Genomic DNA, 19,352 nt, shown 5'->3' with positions numbered 1-19,352 from the left:
TGTGTGTGTTTGTCAAATTAATTAATTAATACTAAACCAAAAGAGTCTATACTTTATCAGGCAGCACTGAGATGGTACCTTTACGTGACTGTGAATATTATAAAGCAATTAAATTGCTGCAAGTGGATGTTTACTTTAGACCAATGAATGCCATATCATATTTTAAATCTTAAGCAAAAACTGCTATTTTTTATTTTGCAATTAAACAGACACTAATTTTGGAAAAGAAAAAAGAACCGCCAAACCTTTAAGGAAAAACTTCGAATAGAATAGAAATATCCATTGTTGTCCCTAAATGAGGAAATTCAGAAACACAAAGAAAAAACAAATTCTAATAAATGGCTGGAAAACCTATTCTGGGTTAGAAATGTCGATAATGTCAACATTAGACCCTCATCAAAACACAAAGGAAGATGTTACAGGAGAGCCAGAAATTGTGGCCTATTTAATTCAGAAGCTGGTATCTGAGAGTCATGTTACATTCGCAGTGATGGGAGCCATTAATTGTTGTCCTCACTGACCAGGCTAATAAGTGCAAGTAAACATTTTATTACTCCTTCTGTAATTGCATTTTCAACATAAAGCAACTGTATTTGAGTTCAGGGTGGTTGGAAAGATCTCAGACTATACAGCTTGTTGTGCTGCTTCTCGTTCAAAATGAACTTCAGATACTTAGACTTCGAAAAGATGGCCTGATCAACCTAACCATGTTCTAACTGCAAGCAGGTATACTTCGGCAAACTGTTGTTTTCAGTGACACAGGTAACTATTATGAGCAAAAATAGCCAAAAACAACATATTTCTTCACTTGTTATGCATTTAGACACTGTGGCAACATGTTCACTTATTCAGGTTGTACATTATGCAGGGTTCGTATGGTTGCGGGTGCTTCGAGTTTGGGAAAGTGCTCGATTTCTGTATAAAGTCCTTGAAAGTGCTGATATTCTAACTGCACAGTTTTGTGATAAAGAGCACTCTAACAGTTTGATTAAAAACCTCAATTTGCCATTTTTATGTTAAAGGCACAAAATAGAGAGTGATCATTTTGACTCAAATAAAGTCTCAGAAGGCCTCCCTGCCGCTCAGAAATGGGTTTGCTCCTTTTTGTTATACCGACGTGTGAGTGGTAGACATCATTTGATGTCCACTGCTGGACTGGCAGCGTCCTTTGGCATAGCTATGAAGCAGGCCTACTTTGAGCCTACTGTGGCTTGCAAGTCGTGCACGCCTCCGGTAAGTAGGAGATAACAGCATGCCAGGCAGTTACCATTTCAATGACTGCTAGCCCGAAAACAAAACATGGTTGAAACGAGGACCAAATCCTCAAATAGCCTCCTGCAACGTATACAAGTCTATTGGGCTCCTTCTGCCTATATGCCCATTTTATATTAATACTATAACAAGCAGAATTTGAACCAGTTGCACAGTATTTTAGATTGTTGATAGGCTCCCTTTACGCAGGAAACACTATATGTGCCATGGTTATAAAGCTTAATAAAAAAAGGACGCACAGAGACAAAAACATCTCCAAAGTGTGGTGCTGGAAAAGTTTAAAAAAAGATTTACCTTGAAAATGTTTGAAAAATGCTTGAATTTTACTGTGGGAAAAGCTTACAAAAAACGTATGAACCCTGGTTAACATACGTGCAACTGATTTTAAATGATGAAAACACACAAGTTCTTACAGCAGCTTTCACAATTGCAATACCTTGCCATACACACATTACAAGCTGTTAGATTGTCTTTATTTTTCTTTCTATGCTAATACACTAAAATCTGTGGTGTGGACTTTGTTTTTCTCACCTAAACTTTGTTTGCATGTGGATGGGAAAGCAGCTATCTAAAGATATGTTATTCTGTAGATTTATCATGTAAACAATAAGACAAGAATAAAGTGATATTTAGAAGAGCCCATTTTTCAAAGTAAAACATCAACTTGTAATATTTTCTGAAATGGTTTCCTAACTGTATTTGCATTTGCATTCATCTTGCTGTTTGTTTTCAGTCACAACAACCCCAAAACTGGGGCACTAGAGTAAGACAAACAAGAGAAGATAGAAGGAAATGACATGCAACGCAGCTCATCAGGAGGCCCCATCAAAACATAAGTAAGCAAACATGTTTTGCAGCAGTGTCTCCATAGAACAAGTTGATAAGGAAGGATATCCCAGAACTTCAAAATGTCCGTTGAGTCTAACAGGATATACAATCAAGAGGAATCTATGCTAAATAATCTCTACTGGATGGGTTAAATAGGGAAATGTGATCCTCTCAATGATAATAATTTCCTGATGGGACATGAGCAAGTAATTTTAATGTTCTGTGTAAAAAAAAAACAATAAGTCTGAGTTGCATGCTATTGCATGTCTCAAACCTTCCCAAAAACATCAAAATCCACAATGAGTCCGAATCTGAGGCTACACCCTAGTGTACATAAGAAAAAACAATTTGCTGTAAGGTTTATACCATAGTTGTCTGAAATGTCGAGTTATACAATACGCACAGTGATGCGGCATCAAGCAGTCTGCTGCTAACCATGTCAATGAGTCCTTAAATGCATCTTTATGTAACAAGAGTTTCCAAATTTGTGCCCATGATCTCCTTTTTCCATCATTTCAATCGCTTTCATCCCCACCCACCTCATACTATTACAGAAGATGTATAATGGAAGTGTAGATTAATGGTTAATTTCCAGGAAACGTATGTGTTCTGTCGCAAAGTGCTTTCCATTAATTAGGGACTCTGTTTCTCAGAACAGAGTGCAGCGAGGAGACGAGTGATTAATGACCTAACTAGTGCAGTCAGCAGCTCGTTCAGACCCAGTGGCGAGCATCGGAGTCGAAGCAGCAAAGACAGAGCAAGAAAAATAAATAATGTGGGCACAAAAAAAAAGTATGGAATTTCATTGAAAGGGTAGATGAGTGCAGTTTCAAAGCTTAGAGAGGCTAGTTGTGCCTTCTCTGGTGCCAGAGTCCAGCAGAAGTAGATGCAGAGAAATGTTATCAAGGAGAGTTTAGGTTCTTGACTTTCACTCTATTAAAGTGCAAACTTCTTTCAGATGAAGGTAGATGGTGTACTATATGGCCTCCTCACTGAGAGACATTCGGGTTGAGCTTTATAGATCAGTGCTGTTACATTTCTTACTTTGCTTTTGTATGGAAAGGAACCTCAAGGTAGATACTATTTTACATGTTGGAAAGCATAACTGAACAATCAGCACAGCGCCTAATGTTCTTGTTTTCCCTTCACAACAAGTCTCTCTTTTTACTTTCTTAACTATTTTGCCACCTTTCCGTTGTGCTTATTGAATAAACTGTGGAAATGCGATAATTTAGCTGTGGTTACATTTCTGCAATTTGGATCAATTGTAATCTACAGCAAACACCTTTTAAATTGCAAGACCAATAAATTAGTGTTGAAATGTAGCACTAAGCAACAGCTAAGTAATAGTGGACAATTGTAAAAGACAGCCTAATATGGTGCGAACTGGTTGTCCATTTTCATATTGCAACCAACTAAACAAGCTTCCTGCTAAGAATTTACAAAATTTGAAAACCCCACCTTTAAGATAGTGTTACATTTCTTTTTTTTCCAGGTTTCTTCACTATCATTTCATTTGTTTGCAATCATGATCCAGTTTAAAGATATGTTTGGAGCAGGGAAGCTCTGCCTTCTTTTGTTGTTAACCTCATGTGCTGCAACAATCCTTTTAACTGGGAAAACTGATTCCACTGTCCCAGTTTCAGTTTTAGTTACTAATGTATCTTTATCATAATTTTTATTTGTTATTTCATTTACTGATTAGAGTGTACTTTATTTAATTAAATGTACCTTTGAAAATTATGATTTTCCCTCAATTAGAGGTTTAAATAATAAATTAATAATACACAAAATAGATACGTCATAATAATCGAAATGTAATAGTGGAGTTCAGTAGCTGTAAAGGGCTAATTTGAAGCTTACAAAAGCACAATTTCTTGATTTTTTAAAGCTTATTACAGGCAAAAGAAAACTAATGCATGTCAATTATTAGATTTTCAAATTCCTACCAAGAGGAAATTCCAAAAAGATAAACATGAGGTAATGTTGAGATGTCTCGCATTTTGTTTTGTTTTGTATTATGTATTTATTTTTATCTTTGACTGCAATGACCATGTAAGCAAAAATAGCTTTTGGGATGTCAACACCTACTTAGCTTCTTAAATAGATAAACATTCGATATGATGAAAGTCAGCAGTTACATCAGGTGTTTAGAATGAAGAGGAACAGTTTTGGTCCTCCGCAGTCCCTGTTCTGCTTGATTAGGTTTTTCCCAACTTGAACGCTCCTGATTTCAAGGAATCAGTCATTAGACTCCCGTAGAGCATGGTGACTTGGTGACATGGTGAGGAGATAATTAAACTATTTATATGAGGAGTTTTAGAGCAGAGACACATTGAGAACATACTATAGGACGCCACCCCCTGAAGACTGGAACTGCCCATCTCTGGTACAATGCTTTAAATGCACTAACTAGAACTAATGAAAATTTTTATCATTGATAAATAAACAAAGAAGACAAAATGATTTTATGTTGTTTTGCATTAAAAGGTTTCACCACAGTGTTGATGTACTTAGTTAAATGTAACTTGTGATATACAATAATAGACTTATTCAGTCAGGTACGAGGTGTTTTTTTTATTTGTTGGATATTTGGATAAATGTAAGTTTACTTCTGAACTTTCTCAACACTAACTTCTAACATGGTTGCTTTTAGACACCAGCTTCTGCATCAGAACCACCTTTTTGAGGACCTGACATATATATTAAGGTTAAAAAATATACCAAGATCCCCAAGGTTACCATTAAAAGCAGTAGTTCACTCTTTATGAAGAGCAGGATCTGAATTTGCTGTTCGTGAAAAATTATTCTGTTATGCTTTGTTTTTAGATTGCTGTGTTTCTTTCTTTATGTCCTTAGGTTCCGCACGTACTTTTCATTTTCTTCTTTTATTCATCTTAGTTTTTGGTTTTTTTTGTCTTTTACCTTCATCTGAAGGTTCTGCTAATTAACATGCAGCTCTGTTCACACAGGTTTGTCGTTAGCCATTATCCTCCGGGTATATAATTACAACTACTTGTTGTTCCTGTGTTTCTTTTGAAATGTTATTTCCCTGCTTGTTATTGTCTCATTGTTTGTTTCCTGCAACATTTCACCTTTTCCATTCCATTGTCCCTGAAGACTTTTATATGTTCGTCCTATGAATTACTTTTTTGTTTGTTTTTTGCGCATTCCTCCTCATTCTACCTGTGTTTTCGGTCAAACTTGAACTCACCACTGAAAATGAAAAAAGTGTATAAACTTGGCTGTGGGTTTTCTGAACATTTTAATGTTAAGATTTTGAAGCCAGCTGAAGTCAAACAACAAAAATCCCCATGGGAACTTTTTCTATCACTACCCTTTCAATCCTCCAGACAAGCTCACAGGCCAGTTTATTAGGTACACCTTGCTGGTCCATATTAAAATGATAGCCATGATTGCCAGCTGCAAATCCACGATGATTCAAGCAGATTCCAAAGGTGCTCAATTGGATCCCCTGTCGAGAACAATAAACTTGGTGTCTCTCCATAAACTCTGAGTAAGCTTATCTTGAGTGGGAAGGCTCTGCGCTTTCGGTTCCAGAATAGCTGATATCAATAAGCTCAGCCAACCTTGGGTATTTGAACTTTGGGTTAGGCTCATGTACCGGAGCAGTGAGAAGCTGTCATCTTTAGAGCACTGATACACTGGTGGACCGTGACAAGCCCTGGCAAAAATAAAACTATGATGCCACAGGATTTTGTTAAGAATATTTTGCCGTCTGTTCCATAAAAAGTAACAAGGCAGCATCAGAAAGAGGGGCTGCTTGGAATGAAACATCTGCCTGACTGAATCTGAAACCTGAAATGCACTTCTGCAGTTTTTTACCATTTTTCTATATTTACAATTGTTGCATAGAGTCTAGATTAGTCCTTCATAAGAGAAGAATAATGCAGCCATGTGATGCAGAAAGACATACACATGCTGATCAATATTATGGATCAATTCTCAACACATTCACTTTTCTTTCCAAACAAAGTGTGTGGTCCTTTATTTAACAGAGCAGCATTTATTGGGGTTTTTCAATTAATTCCATGTCAGTTCTGGACATGAAAATATCTTGCAGAAATATCACATATGTTTATTATCATCCACATAATTCTGACTTCATAGAGAAGGAGCCAAATTGGAGGTATTTCCTTCAGCCTACAGATGCAATAATGTGTTTGTAAAAATCTGCGATACAGATAGCAAATTTCAACTATCTCCCTCAGATAAAGTAAATTTACCTTTGCTGGAAAATATGCAATAATTGCACAAAGGTTTAGGTTCTTCAGTGAGTGCTCTTTATCACGTGGTCTACAACACATAGGATTATGACAGTACAGAGAATGACCAGTGAACTAACAGCTGTTAGTTAACATGAACACTGATGCTGAGAATCCAGTTCATGTATTCTCCTTCATGTTCTGCGGACACTCTGTGCTCTTTAAGTACATTCATCTGAAAGCTCTAGAGGAGTTAAACACAGATGTGATCCCTGTCTGAGGCTGTGCCAGAGTTTGATTGAACTTAGATTTTTATATCACCCACCCTGCTGAAAACATGTGAAATTTTTGTCTGATAGTTATTAAAGGTCTGTGCCTCTGCATTTCAGTACAGAGACGTTTTCTCTCAGTCTGACACTATGCTGCCTTCAAATGTTTTCTACATCATAAAAATAAAGAAGCTTTTATTTGCATTAAAACATAATGCACAGAAAATATGGTCTGATGAGAGTACATGTTTGCAAAGTGGGATTATGAATAACCAGCGACTGTAATTAACTGTAAAAACATTCCTGGTACAAACAAAAATTAGAGTGAGAAAATCCTTTTACAATGTAGGACACAGCTGCTTTAGGTGGGCTTGGGCTTTTATAAACTCAGGTTTTGTTCGCAGAGTCTGTTCCTGGGTTAGACTGAGGTCTTGTTGTCGAACAGAAAACCTACAGTTTCCAAGAAATTAGTTTTAACAGTTTTCACATTATCTGCTTTCTGGAATAATCCTCCTGATGACTGTGGATGCAATTGAAAGACAGTGAACTCATTGTCGTGTTTAAGAAACCAGTTTGTAATTTGAGCTTTGTGACCTGTTGCTGTAGCCTGCTGAAAGTAACCACCCGAGGATGGGTAAAAACTGTGATAATGAAGGGATAGTCATGGTCTGTGGCATTTAAACGATGCTTTCGGTACCAAGGGGCGCATATGTACCTAGAACATTTCTCCCATACCATTAAACCACCACCCTGAAAGGTTGATACAAGACAGGATGGATCATTTGCTTTCATGTTGTTTGCCCCAGACTCTGACCCCAACATCTATATGTCGTAGTTGAAATTAAGACTCATTTCACCAATCAATGTTATTGTCCAATTTTTGTGAGCCTGTGAATTGTAGCCTGCAGTTTCACTGTTTTAAGCTGACAAGAGTTATCTTCTGCTGCTGTAGCCCATCTGCTTCCAGGTTTAAGAGGTTGTGTTCTGCATACCTTAGTTGTAACGAGTGGTTATTGTTGCCCCTTTATCATTTCGAACCCATCTGACCTTTCTACTCTGACCTCTAACATCAACATTGTATTTTCCTCTTTCCTCTTTTTTGTACCATTATCTGTAAATCCTAGAAATGCTTGTGCTTATAAATCTCAGAAGATCTGTAGTTTCTGAAATACTCACATCACCACGTCTGTCACCAACTACCAAAGCCACCAACATTTTCTGTCTCCCTCATTCTGATGTTCAGCTTGAATCTCACTCCATGGTCATCATCATATCTAGATTGCTAAATGCTCGGAGTTGTATTAACAAGCAATTTAGCAGGTATACCTAATAAAGTGTATGTGATTTTACTGTCTTCTGCTGCGCTGCAAATCTGTGCATTTTCTAAAATGTTGGATAGTCTCTTTAAGCTAGGAAGCAGAAACATTAGGTAGCTGGGTAATGTCAGTGACTGTTGGCAGTGATTGTATGCAGGGATTCCTACAGACATCAGATTAAAAGGGCAGCCTGGCCTGACTCCAAAGGTCTGGTCCGACATTATCTCCAGCACCCCGGACTGTTTTCATAACGGGGCCTCCCTGTCTCTCCTGTGCTGCTCTGTAAGTGGCAGCAAAGTGCCTGAATGTTTATGTATGCATGCATGTGTGTATGTGAGTACAGAATAAACTGCCGCCCTGGCGGGGCAGCACACTGTCTGCCATATCTCTGGTGCAGTAGAGCCATTAGGGAGCGATGAAGCTGATGACATGTTGTTCCTGTGACGGGCCGCCATGGCCCCACACTCCTCTGTGCTTGTGCTGCTGCTGCTGCCGATGCAGTGGGAGCCCGTAGGTCTGCTGCTGGAGAGACACGGAGACGCAGGGACGGAGTTTATTTTGGGAGGTGGTTTGGTGCCGGACACCCTGTCTACTCTCCCACCAACCTTTTACACCACCACCCCCCGGCCAATCTCTTCCCACGGTCCTAACAATCACACATCCACAAAAGCAACCGACATGTTTTTATTTTGCTAATGCAGTCGAAGTAAAGGCAACTGATGGTCTGATTCAGATTATTTTAAAGAATCTGATTTTTGTGCTTTCACTGTCAACAGCTCAGAGAACTCACTCACACTTTCACTGCTGTCACAGCACCATCCACAATTCACAAACACGTAGATCTTTAAGACCCTGTTAAAGATGTGTAAAAATATTCGAACAAATTTAGGTTTTATTGCAGTAGCATAACCTCATACTAAAACTGGGGAAATACAGCGTTTTATTTCAGTACTTTCAAAGGGTAAAAACAAAAACACCAATTGATCGGCCAGCTGATCGATTGGCCCCGATTTCCTTAATTTTGAGAGATCAGTGATCCACCGATATTTTTACACGTGAACTCGATCTTATCCACTGACCTCATCCACTGACCTTATCTACTTATCTACCCTATTGGTCAAGTTTTGTTTCTTTTAAAATGTGGAAAATGAAAGACTAAAGAAACTGCAATGTTCTAAACCAGAGGCCAAGGATTAGCGGACCAGGGTCTGGTCCAATCCAGACCCAACCTGATTTTAAACATTTATATATTACTGCATGTTGTCCAACAGTGTCTAACTTCACTTGCGCCGCATCTCGTGTTAATATGGTACTGCCCTGTGGAGCATCTAGCCCCGGGCGGCACGTGATGACCAATGCATTGGTGCACAGATGAGTGAGTAAAAGAAGACGGCTTCATCAAAAATACGTAAAGTGGACTATGAAAATCACAAAGAGTGCATGGAAGCTGTGGCAGAAACACTTTAAGATGGAAAAGAAGGACAACAACTTAAAGAAAAGATTAAGCAAATTGCCATGCCTGACTGCACAACAAGGAGAGCAGAACTGTTGAACCAAGATGCGCTAACCCATCTCGATTGTGTCATATAAAGTGCGTTTAATATTGGTACTTAAATTGGATTGCTCTTTTCTGTTCAGCATATGATTTCATGGGCATATGGATAATTGATCAGTAGTTTAAAAAACTCTAGTGTTAATTAAATGTTAAATAAAGGTACTTGTACTTGTCGTCGTACTCGTCGTCTTCCGCTTTATCCGGGACCTGGTCGCGGGGGCAGCAGACTCAGCAGAGACGCCCAGACGTCCCTTTCCCCAGACACCTCCTCCAGCTCCTCCAGGTGGAGCCCAAGGCGTTCCCAGGCCAGCCGAGAGACATAGTCCATCCAGCTTGTCCTGGGCCGTCCCCTGGGCCTCCTCCCGGTGGGACGTGCCTGGAACACCTCCCGAGGAAGGCGTCCAGGAGGCGTCCGGTATAGATGCCCAAGCCACCTGAACTGGCTCCTCTCGATGTGGAGGAGCAGCGGCTCTACTCCGAGACCCTCCCGGATGGCCGACCTCCTCACCCTATCTCTAAGGGAGTGCCCGGCCACCCTACGGAGGAATCTCATTTCAGCCGCTTGTATCCGGGATCCCGTACTTTCGGTCATGACCCAAAGTTCATGGCCATAGGTGAGGGTAGGAACGTAGACGGACCGGTAAATCGAGAGCTTCGCTTTTCGGCTCAGCTCTCTGTTCACCACAACGAACCGGCACAGCGCCCCTATTACTGGGGCAGCCGCACCGATCCGTCTGTCAATCTCCCGCTCCATTCTTCCCTCACTCGTGAACAAGACCCCGAGATACTTAAACTCCTCCACTTGAGGCAAGAACTCCCCTCCAACCTGAAGAGGACAAGCCACCCTTTTCCGGCTGAGAACCATGGCCTCAGACTTTTAGGAGCTGATTTTCATCCCTGCCGCTTCACACTCGGCTGCGAACCGCCCCAGTGTGTGCTGTAGGTCTTGGGTAGAGGGGGCCAGCAGGACCACGTCATCTGCAAAAAGAAGAGACGAAATCCTCTAGTCCCCAAACCAGACCTCCTCCGGCCTTTGGCTGCGCCTAGAAATCATGTCCATAAAGGTTATGGACAGGACCGGTGACAAAGGGCAGCCCTGCCGGAGTCCAACACGCACCGGGAACAGGTCCAACTTAGTGCCGGCAATGCGAATCAAACTCTTGCTCCACTTGTACAGAGACCGGATGGCCCCTATTAAAGGGCCCCCGATTCCATACTCCTGGAACACCCCCCACAGGGCATAACGAGGGACACAGTCAAATGCTTTCTCCAGGTCCACAAAACACATGTGGACTGGTTGGGCAAGCTCCCATGAACCCTCGAGTACCCTGTAGAGGGTATAGAGCTGGTCCAGTGTTCCACGGCCGGGACAAAAACCACACTGCTCCTCGTGAAGCCGAAGTTCGACTATCGGCCGGACTCTCCTCTCCAATACCCTGGCGTAGGCCTTACCAGGGAGGCTGAGGAGTGTGATCCCCCTGTTGTCACCCTTCTTATGTAGGGGGACCACCACCCCAGTCTGCCAATCCAGAGGCACTGTCCCCGTCCGCCACGCAATGTTGAAGAGGCGTGTCAACCATGACAGCCCCACAACATCCAAAGACTTGAGGTACTCAGGGCAGATCTCATCCAACCCCGAAGTCCTGCCACCGCGGAGCTTTTTAACCACCTCGGTGACTTCAGCCTGGATGATAAAAGAGTCCAACCCCGAGTCCCCAGCCTCTGTTTCCACCATGGAATACGTGATGGCAGGACTAAGGAGATCCTCGAAGTATTGCTTCCACCGCCCAATAATGTCCCTAGTCGAGGTCAACAGCTCCCCACCCCCACTGTAAACAGTATTGGCGAAGCACTGCTTCCCCCTCCTGAGGCGCCGGACGGTTTGCCAGAATCGCTTCGGGGCCAACCGGTAGTCCTTCTCCATGGCCTCACCGAACTCCTCCCAGGTCCGAGTTTTTGCCTCTGCCACCGCCCGGCCCGCGGCACACTTGGCCCCACGGTACCCGTCAGCTGCCTCAGGAGTCCCACAAACCAACCACAGCCGATAGGACTCCTTCTTCAGCTTGACAGCGTCCCTTATTGCCGGTGTCCACCACCGGGTTCGGGGATTGCCGCCGCGACAGGCACCGCAGACCTTATGGCTGCAGCTACGGGCGGCAGCATCGACAATAGATGCGGAGAACATGGTCCACTCGGACTCTATGTCTCCAACATCCCTCGGAATCTGGTCAAAGCTCTCCCGGAGGTGAGAGTTGAATACATCCCTGGCCAAGGGGTCCGCCAGACGTTCCCAGCAGACCCTCACTATGCGCTTGGGCCTGCCAAGTCTGTCCGGCTTTCCCCTCCCCCAGAGGATCCAACTCACCACCAGGTGGTGATCAGTGGACAGCTCAGCCCCTCTCTTCACCCGAGTGTCCAAAACATGCGGCCGAAGGTCTGATGATACGACAACAAAGTCGATCATTGACCTCCTGCCTAGGGTGTCCTGGTGCCAAGTGCACTGATGGACACCCTTATGTTCGAACATGGTGTTCATTATGGATAATCCGTGACTAGCACAGAAGTCCAATAACAAAACACCGCTCGGATTCAGATCGGGGAGGCCATTCCTTCCGATCACGCCTCTCCAGGTGTCACTGTCATTTCCCACGTGGGCGTTGAAGTCCCCCAGCAGAATAATGGAGTCCCCGGGAGGGGCACTATCCAGCACCCCCGACAGGGACGCCAAGAAGGCCGGATACTCCGCGCTACCACTCGGCCCGTAGGCTGAAATGATAGTCAGAGACCTCTCCCCAACCCGAAGGCGAAGGGATGCGACCCTCTCATCCACTGGGGTAAATCCCAACACTAGACGGCTGAGCTGGGGGGCGACAAACAAACCCACCCCAGCCCGCCGCCTCTCCCCGTGGGCCACTCCAGAGTAGAAGAGAGTCCAGCCCCTCTTGAGGAGATGGGTTCCAGAGCCCACGCCGTGCGTGGAGGCGAGCCCGACTATTTCTAGTCGATATCTCTCGACCTCCCGCACAAGCTCACGCTCCTTCCCCCCCAGCGAGGTGACATTCCACGTCCCTAGAGCCAGCCTAAGCATCTGGGAATCGGGCTGCCGAGGTCTCCACCTTCGTCCGCCGCCCAATCTTCTTTGCACCGGTCCCTCACGGTTCCCCCTGCCGGTGGTGGGCCCACTGGGGGATGGTCTCGCATCTCTCGCGTCTCTCGGGTCCCGCGAGGAGCAACCCAGCCACCAGGCGCTCTTCGACAAGTCCCGACCCCAGGCCTGGCTCCAGGGTGGGACCCTGACTCCACCGTACCGGTCAACGTCACATGCCTCGATTTCGTAGTCGTCATGAGGGGTTCTTGAACCGCTCTTTGTCTGACCCATCACCCAGAGCTTGTTTGTATTTTATTTCAGAGCACTATCTCATGTACTGTTAAAACCAGTTTGTATTGTTTCACAGGTATTGTTCAATGTTTTTGAAAAAATAAGATGTATTGTTACCTTATAACACCTGACAGTGTCAGTTGTAAAAAAAAATTGGTATCGGACAAAATCGGAATCAGCTGGTGAGGCTTTTTAAAAATTGGTAATTGGTGGTTGGCCAGAAAACTGCAATTGGTGCACTCCTACAAAAATCACATGGCACCCCCAACAATTCCTATGAAATGAATCTAATAAAAGCATTTTACCTAAATATATGATATGACGTACAGGCTTATTTCTCTTCTATACAGAGGAAAAGGCCTTATTTAACCTAACACCCTAACCTTTAATGTGAGGAGAACACTAACCTTTACTGCAACTTTAACTGTAACCATGTGCTTCGGTCAGACAAAACCAAGATTGAGCTTTTCAGTAGCAAAACTCCAGAGGGTAATGGTATAAAACAAATGATGAATGAATGTAAAAGAGCATATCATGCTCAATGTTAAGTATGGTGTAAGACATGTAATGCAGACCTAAAACTTTCTTGAGTGCATGGCATTCTGAATGATCAAAAATCCCACGAGCTTTTAAATAAAAATATGCTGGACTCCCTTACACTGAAATGGGTTGTCATTGGATCTTTCAGCAGGATAATAGTACAAAACACATGGCCATCAGCATGTTTCACTGCACAAATAATCAACCTTCTTAAATCCCCATCCAGGAATCAGGACTGTCTTGCTGCAAGGTAACAGTGCTCAGTTGTGTAATAAAGCTTGGATTTAAAAACATAGTGTGAGATTTTTCATTTTAAGGTGTTTTTCACATCTTTTCCAGATGTTAAAAAATGATAAAGGGGCTGTACCTTATAATCACATAGCTAATTGATTTGTTTTAGCTGTTCTGTTCTCCAAAATTAATCTATAACTATTCTTCACAAAGAGCAGTGGTGATAACAACCACTTTTATAACAAAATTAACAATTATAAATAAAAATCCTATTTTATGCCACTTTTTTTAAAATGAGCTGACACCAAGTTATGTCCTGAATGCAAATCCAGTAAGTAGCCTTAGCTGTCATTGTTGTTATTATTTTTGATTATTATTTATCATGATGTCATCCTAACACTTGATGTAATGAAACTGTAATATGTCACATAATAGTTGTATTCTTCACGAGTACTTCTTTATTTATTACTATTATGATGCTCATTATTATTATTATTATTATTATTATTATTATTATTATTATTATTATTATTATTATTATTATTATTATTATTATTATTATTATTATGGATGACAGGTGTCATTATTTTTTAAGATCTTGTTTGATTTTTTTCACAGTTCATATCTATTATCCCAGTTAATTACATTTTATTGTATGCTTTCCATTAGGCAACATACTATGTAAAAAAATAGATTTGAACCTTTTACTGCTTTGTTCCTTGTATAAGGATAAAGTCATATTTAATAAATTAGAATATGTGTCCTGATGAGGCTCATTTCATTCTAAAACGAAAAATCGTCATAATTAACAGAAGTTAAGACTTGAAAACATCAGTCTGTGTGTAATTAATTTTTATGTGTTTCACTTAGTGAATTGAGCTACCGAAATGAATGAACTTTTTAATAATATTCTAATTGACTATGACTGTATTTTCAATATAGTCAGATAATGCTATTATTAACTGGAATGCTATCAAACACATCTGGCCGTTAAGCCACAAGTGTCTTTGTCATTTTCCACTTTGGATGTACAGTTGAGTGTTGAATTCTATTACTAAATTTAATAATTATGCTGGATTTATGTGTTTTATGTCACCAAGGAAATCTTCATTTTCTGTTTTTCATTAACACCATTAAATGGTCTTGGGCCAAAAACACGTTTCTGAGTTGCTTGTCCCTATGAACCATTTGGACCCTCAGGTCTTCAGAGACCTGCTCACTTGGTGTTACCAGGACCAGAACTGAACAAGGTGAGGCAGCATTTAGTTCATATGCTCTGTAATAAACTCCCTAAAAACCTGAGATGTGCAGAAACTGTTGGCTCTTTTTAAAAGAGGACAGAAAATATTTTTGATTTCTGCAGCTTTTGATCAAAGACCAACACATAAACTCTTTGTCCAATCATTGACGGTTGATTGATGAGATTAAAGATTAGATTTGAAATTTAAATTTAAATTCAAATGTGAATTTTAGATCTGTGTTTTAACATTTGTCCTTTACATTCAGCATTTCACAATCAAAGCTTAAAGGTTCTTGCTATTTTTCTTCTGTCCCTGCTTTGATTTACTGTAAAGTACTTTGGGTGGCCTCATGTATGAATGGTGCAATATAAATAAAGTTCCCTTGCCAGTGAGGCTCATAATTGTTCATACACCTGTTACATTTACAGCTGAAGTTATTTCAATTCAACCAAAAGGTCTGTTTCTGAATGGCTCAGACATCTCCCTAAAGATAATAGGACAATGTACAACATATATCACTTTTGAAAAGAAAAGAAGATAAAGAAAGTTAAGCCCAAAATTAATTATGCTCAAGTCAGGTTCAACCAAGAAACTTATTGATAATAGAATATTAGAGAGGGAACTCTCAAAAAATAATAAAACTATTTTAAATGTGTGTCATTTAGGAAAATAGTTTATCTGTTTATAATAACAGCATATTCCAGCCTTTCTAAGAGAACATTGTGATTGACTCTATCAAATGCCTGCGATGGACTAGCGACCTGTCCAGGGTGTACCCCGCCTCTCGCCCATAGACTGCTGGAGATAGGCACCAGCTCCCCCTCGACCCACTATGGAATAAGCGGTAGAAAATGACTGACTGACTGTATCAAATGCAGCACTGAGATCTAACAGGAAAAGTACAGACACAAGTCTATTGTCTGAGGCCAGAGCAATATTATTGGCGACTTTCACCCGTGCTGTTTCAGTGCTATGATGAGCTCTGAAACCTGACTGAAACTCTTCAAACAGGTCACTGCTGTGTAAATGTTCACACACTTGATTGCAAATATTTTCTCAAGACTTTTATATAGGAACAGAAGATTGGATATAGGTATGTAATTTAGGAAATCGTATTTATCAAACGAAGGTCTCTTAAGTAAAGGTTTAATTATAGCAACCTTTAAGGCCTGTTTTAAATATCCCTTTACTAAGGATAGATTGTTCATATCCAGGATTGGGCTTGTAATCAAAGGGAACACTTTCTTAAATAATGTGGTTGGAATTGGGTCTAACACACAAGTTAATGGTTTAGATAAAGCTAATATTTTTGATTACTCAGGAAGCGCCACTGGATCAAAGCAATCCAAACACATATGCGTTTCTACAGTTATATCCAATTCTGTCTCACTTACTGAAGATGAAGTAATCATGTTTGGGATTATGCCAAAAATGATTTATATTCTCCTCAACAATCAGCAGAAAAGCCGTTATTGGCATTATCATTGCTGAGCAGCTTTTATTATGCTTCCACTTTGATGATTTATCTGTGTTGATGAGCTCCAACTGTTTGAGATTGGAACACCTCCGTGCCATCACCCTAATAGCCCCCTCCACAGAATCTCAATGATGTTAAAATTGGAAATCTGGCCGGGCCACTCCAAGACGTTAATAATACCAAACATGTGAGGGGTATGAATACTTTTGGTCTTAACTATACATATATGCTCAAAATAACAATAGTTAGAAAGCTGTCATGTTATCTAATGATGGATTGGTACAACTACAGGATCCTTAATAAGTGAACACATTTTTTTGATCTATATATCTGATTTCTCATGGCCTCTGTGACCCCAGTGTGATCTCTGTAGCCACTGAAACATGTCCTGGATAAAGCTCGTCCCACACACTTCTCTTATGCCTCTCTGCATCTCAGCATCTGATTGAGTTACACGGGGGAGCACATTTTGAACAGGTGCCCAGTGAATGCACACTCTCCAACACACCTTCTCCCATTGTAACTTGACTCTCCCTCCTACAGCCCTGGCCCAGCAGACCCTCACATAGTCACAGATTGTGCATAGCACAAATGTATGATACATGGGGTTAACACCTATGACATGAGGTCTAGATGGTCTCCAAGTCCACACATACTGTGCTGACCCCCAACCTTCAGCCGTTGCATTGCCTTGCCTTGCCCTGAAATTGGTCGAGTAGGTCTGTAGGAGCAGTCATGTCGGCACAGGAGCAGGGGGTGAACTTGATGGCTGAAAGCCTATAACCTCCGGTTTAAATCCAGGTGTCCTCCCCTGACCATTAGCAGCAATCTGAGGTTGAGAGTCATGCACAGCAACTTCTTGACATGTGCAGAAGGAACTGAAGATCGGAACTCAAACCCTGTGACACCAGATAACTCACTTTAGCAGATCGAATGTGTGACAACACCTAAGGGCAGCTGACAATGGCACTTATTTATATTATTGCATTACTAAGCAAATAAAAACTGCAACATTTTATTTGTTTTGTGTTTTTGGAAACATTTCACAAATTTTAAAGCTATGTCAATGTGGCATATCATACTATCTTTGCGATGCAGATGTTTTATTTAATGTCTAGGTTTAAATGTAAACAAAAATCAACCATCATTTAGTCCTCTTTGTCTTTACTTTACATCTCTAAGCAAATTTAGAGCCGGCTTCTTTGTAATTACTATTTAGGCAGAGGTCATGTGTTAAATGCAAATTAATGCTACTTATTAATTAATTCAAATGCTTTTGCATAATATTTTTAACTTCTCTGGGGATTGAATATGATTTTGAGCTGCTGAACCTTTCCAGGGTGCACACAGCATAGCGGGATGTTGCGTCTTTAAGAGTTAAGAAACTTGAAACCGTGTTTGCGCAACAATCAGAGCAGCTCCGAGCCGCCAAAGTGTCTAGACTGGCACATGATGGCGGGAATCAACCAATGGCTCCAGAGCTTTCCTCTGGGGCCCAGCAAGAGAGAGACGGAGAGAGAGAGAGAATGCCAAGCAGACAGACACACACTGGAAGCGCAGTGGCTTGGGTTTCAAAATAAAGGCATGACATTTACGTGTCTATGACATATGTGTAATTTTTTAGAAAAGTGGAAAAAATATTACAATTGTTAGTTCTTGCCTTTTACAATGCTTTAAGAAATAATCTTTAGGATTTATTGTAATTGTGCATATTGGGAAACTAATTAGAGCTGTAACATTTTTTTGAACTGTGTACCCCTGCAATTGACTAAAAGAGGAGAAAAAAAAATATTCTAATATCATAAATGTCTACGCTACTCTTCTGAAGAATACAATTTTTGTATCAATAATTTTATAAGTAAGCTCACATCCTATTTCCAAGGGATACCTACCTCTAGACCTACTCCTCTTTCTGTCCCCCAACACTTAATCTAGATAAAGGTTAAAAAAATCGAATTGCACGGAGAAATGGGACCCACCTTCCAGAAGCTAAAATATCATCTGTTCTCACTGATCCTTACTAAGTAAACATATGGGACTTTAATACATCCACATTTATAATGTATGCAGTTTTCAGTCCTCTAGCATTATTTCTTAAAATGCACCAAATTGTTGATAATGTAATGCCAATATACTAACAAAAACTATGTGCTAGTTGTTCCAAAATAGCCATTTTAAGAAAACATGTCAGTTATGAGTGGATTTGCAAGAGCACCTCCCACCCCTTTCTTTTGACAGATCCATGATTTTCATATAGATCTGGTTCCCAGGTGCCATCATCGAGTAGGTTACATAATGTCACCATGTTAGCTGCCTATACAGGTTTGATGCAGAACAACTCTGAAAATAAGTGTGACCCATATGGTTTCTAGAACAGTTGTACACATTGATCTGATGTTCCTAATACCCATTTGAGATCCAGCTATGGTGCCCAAATGGTTTTATACTCATGGGTGGTATTTAGTCAATTTAGTGTTTAGTCTTTTGTGGTTTGTATTTAGTTGCAATACCGGATGCCTGGGCCCAATTAATTTATTAATATTGCACCAATGAGTAATTCAGCCTGAGCACAACCTATATGGGGCCCATATAGACTTGATGACTGGGTGCACCAGTCATAAATATTTAATGTACCCTTCTGACACAACGAGTGGGCCAACCTACCCCTTAGAATGTAAATTTGGGACAAAGAATAAGGGTAAAGGATGAAATGGGAAATGTATTATTTATTGTATTATCCGCTTCTCCACTTTTTAGTTTGATGTTTCAATATATTATGTTTTAAGCTCTTTGGAAAACAGACTCCTGATCTTTTTTTAATCATTTTAGATCATTGTTGTTTGAACCATTTTATTTTGGAAATAAATTTGAGATAACCTGCCCTTATTCTGTCTGTCTTGATTGCTGTCCTGTGCCTGAGCGTGTTTCTCTCTCTCTGTGTGTGTGTGTGTGTATGTGTGTGCGTGCGTGCGTGTCCCTCTGTGTGTGTGTGCATGGGTGTGCGTCCGAAAAAGACTT

This window comes from Girardinichthys multiradiatus, chromosome 4 (assembly GCF_021462225.1).
Source record: "Girardinichthys multiradiatus isolate DD_20200921_A chromosome 4, DD_fGirMul_XY1, whole genome shotgun sequence".
NCBI classification, from domain to species: domain Eukaryota; kingdom Metazoa; phylum Chordata; class Actinopteri; order Cyprinodontiformes; family Goodeidae; genus Girardinichthys; species Girardinichthys multiradiatus.
Note: the sequence above shows the minus strand (reverse complement) of the source record.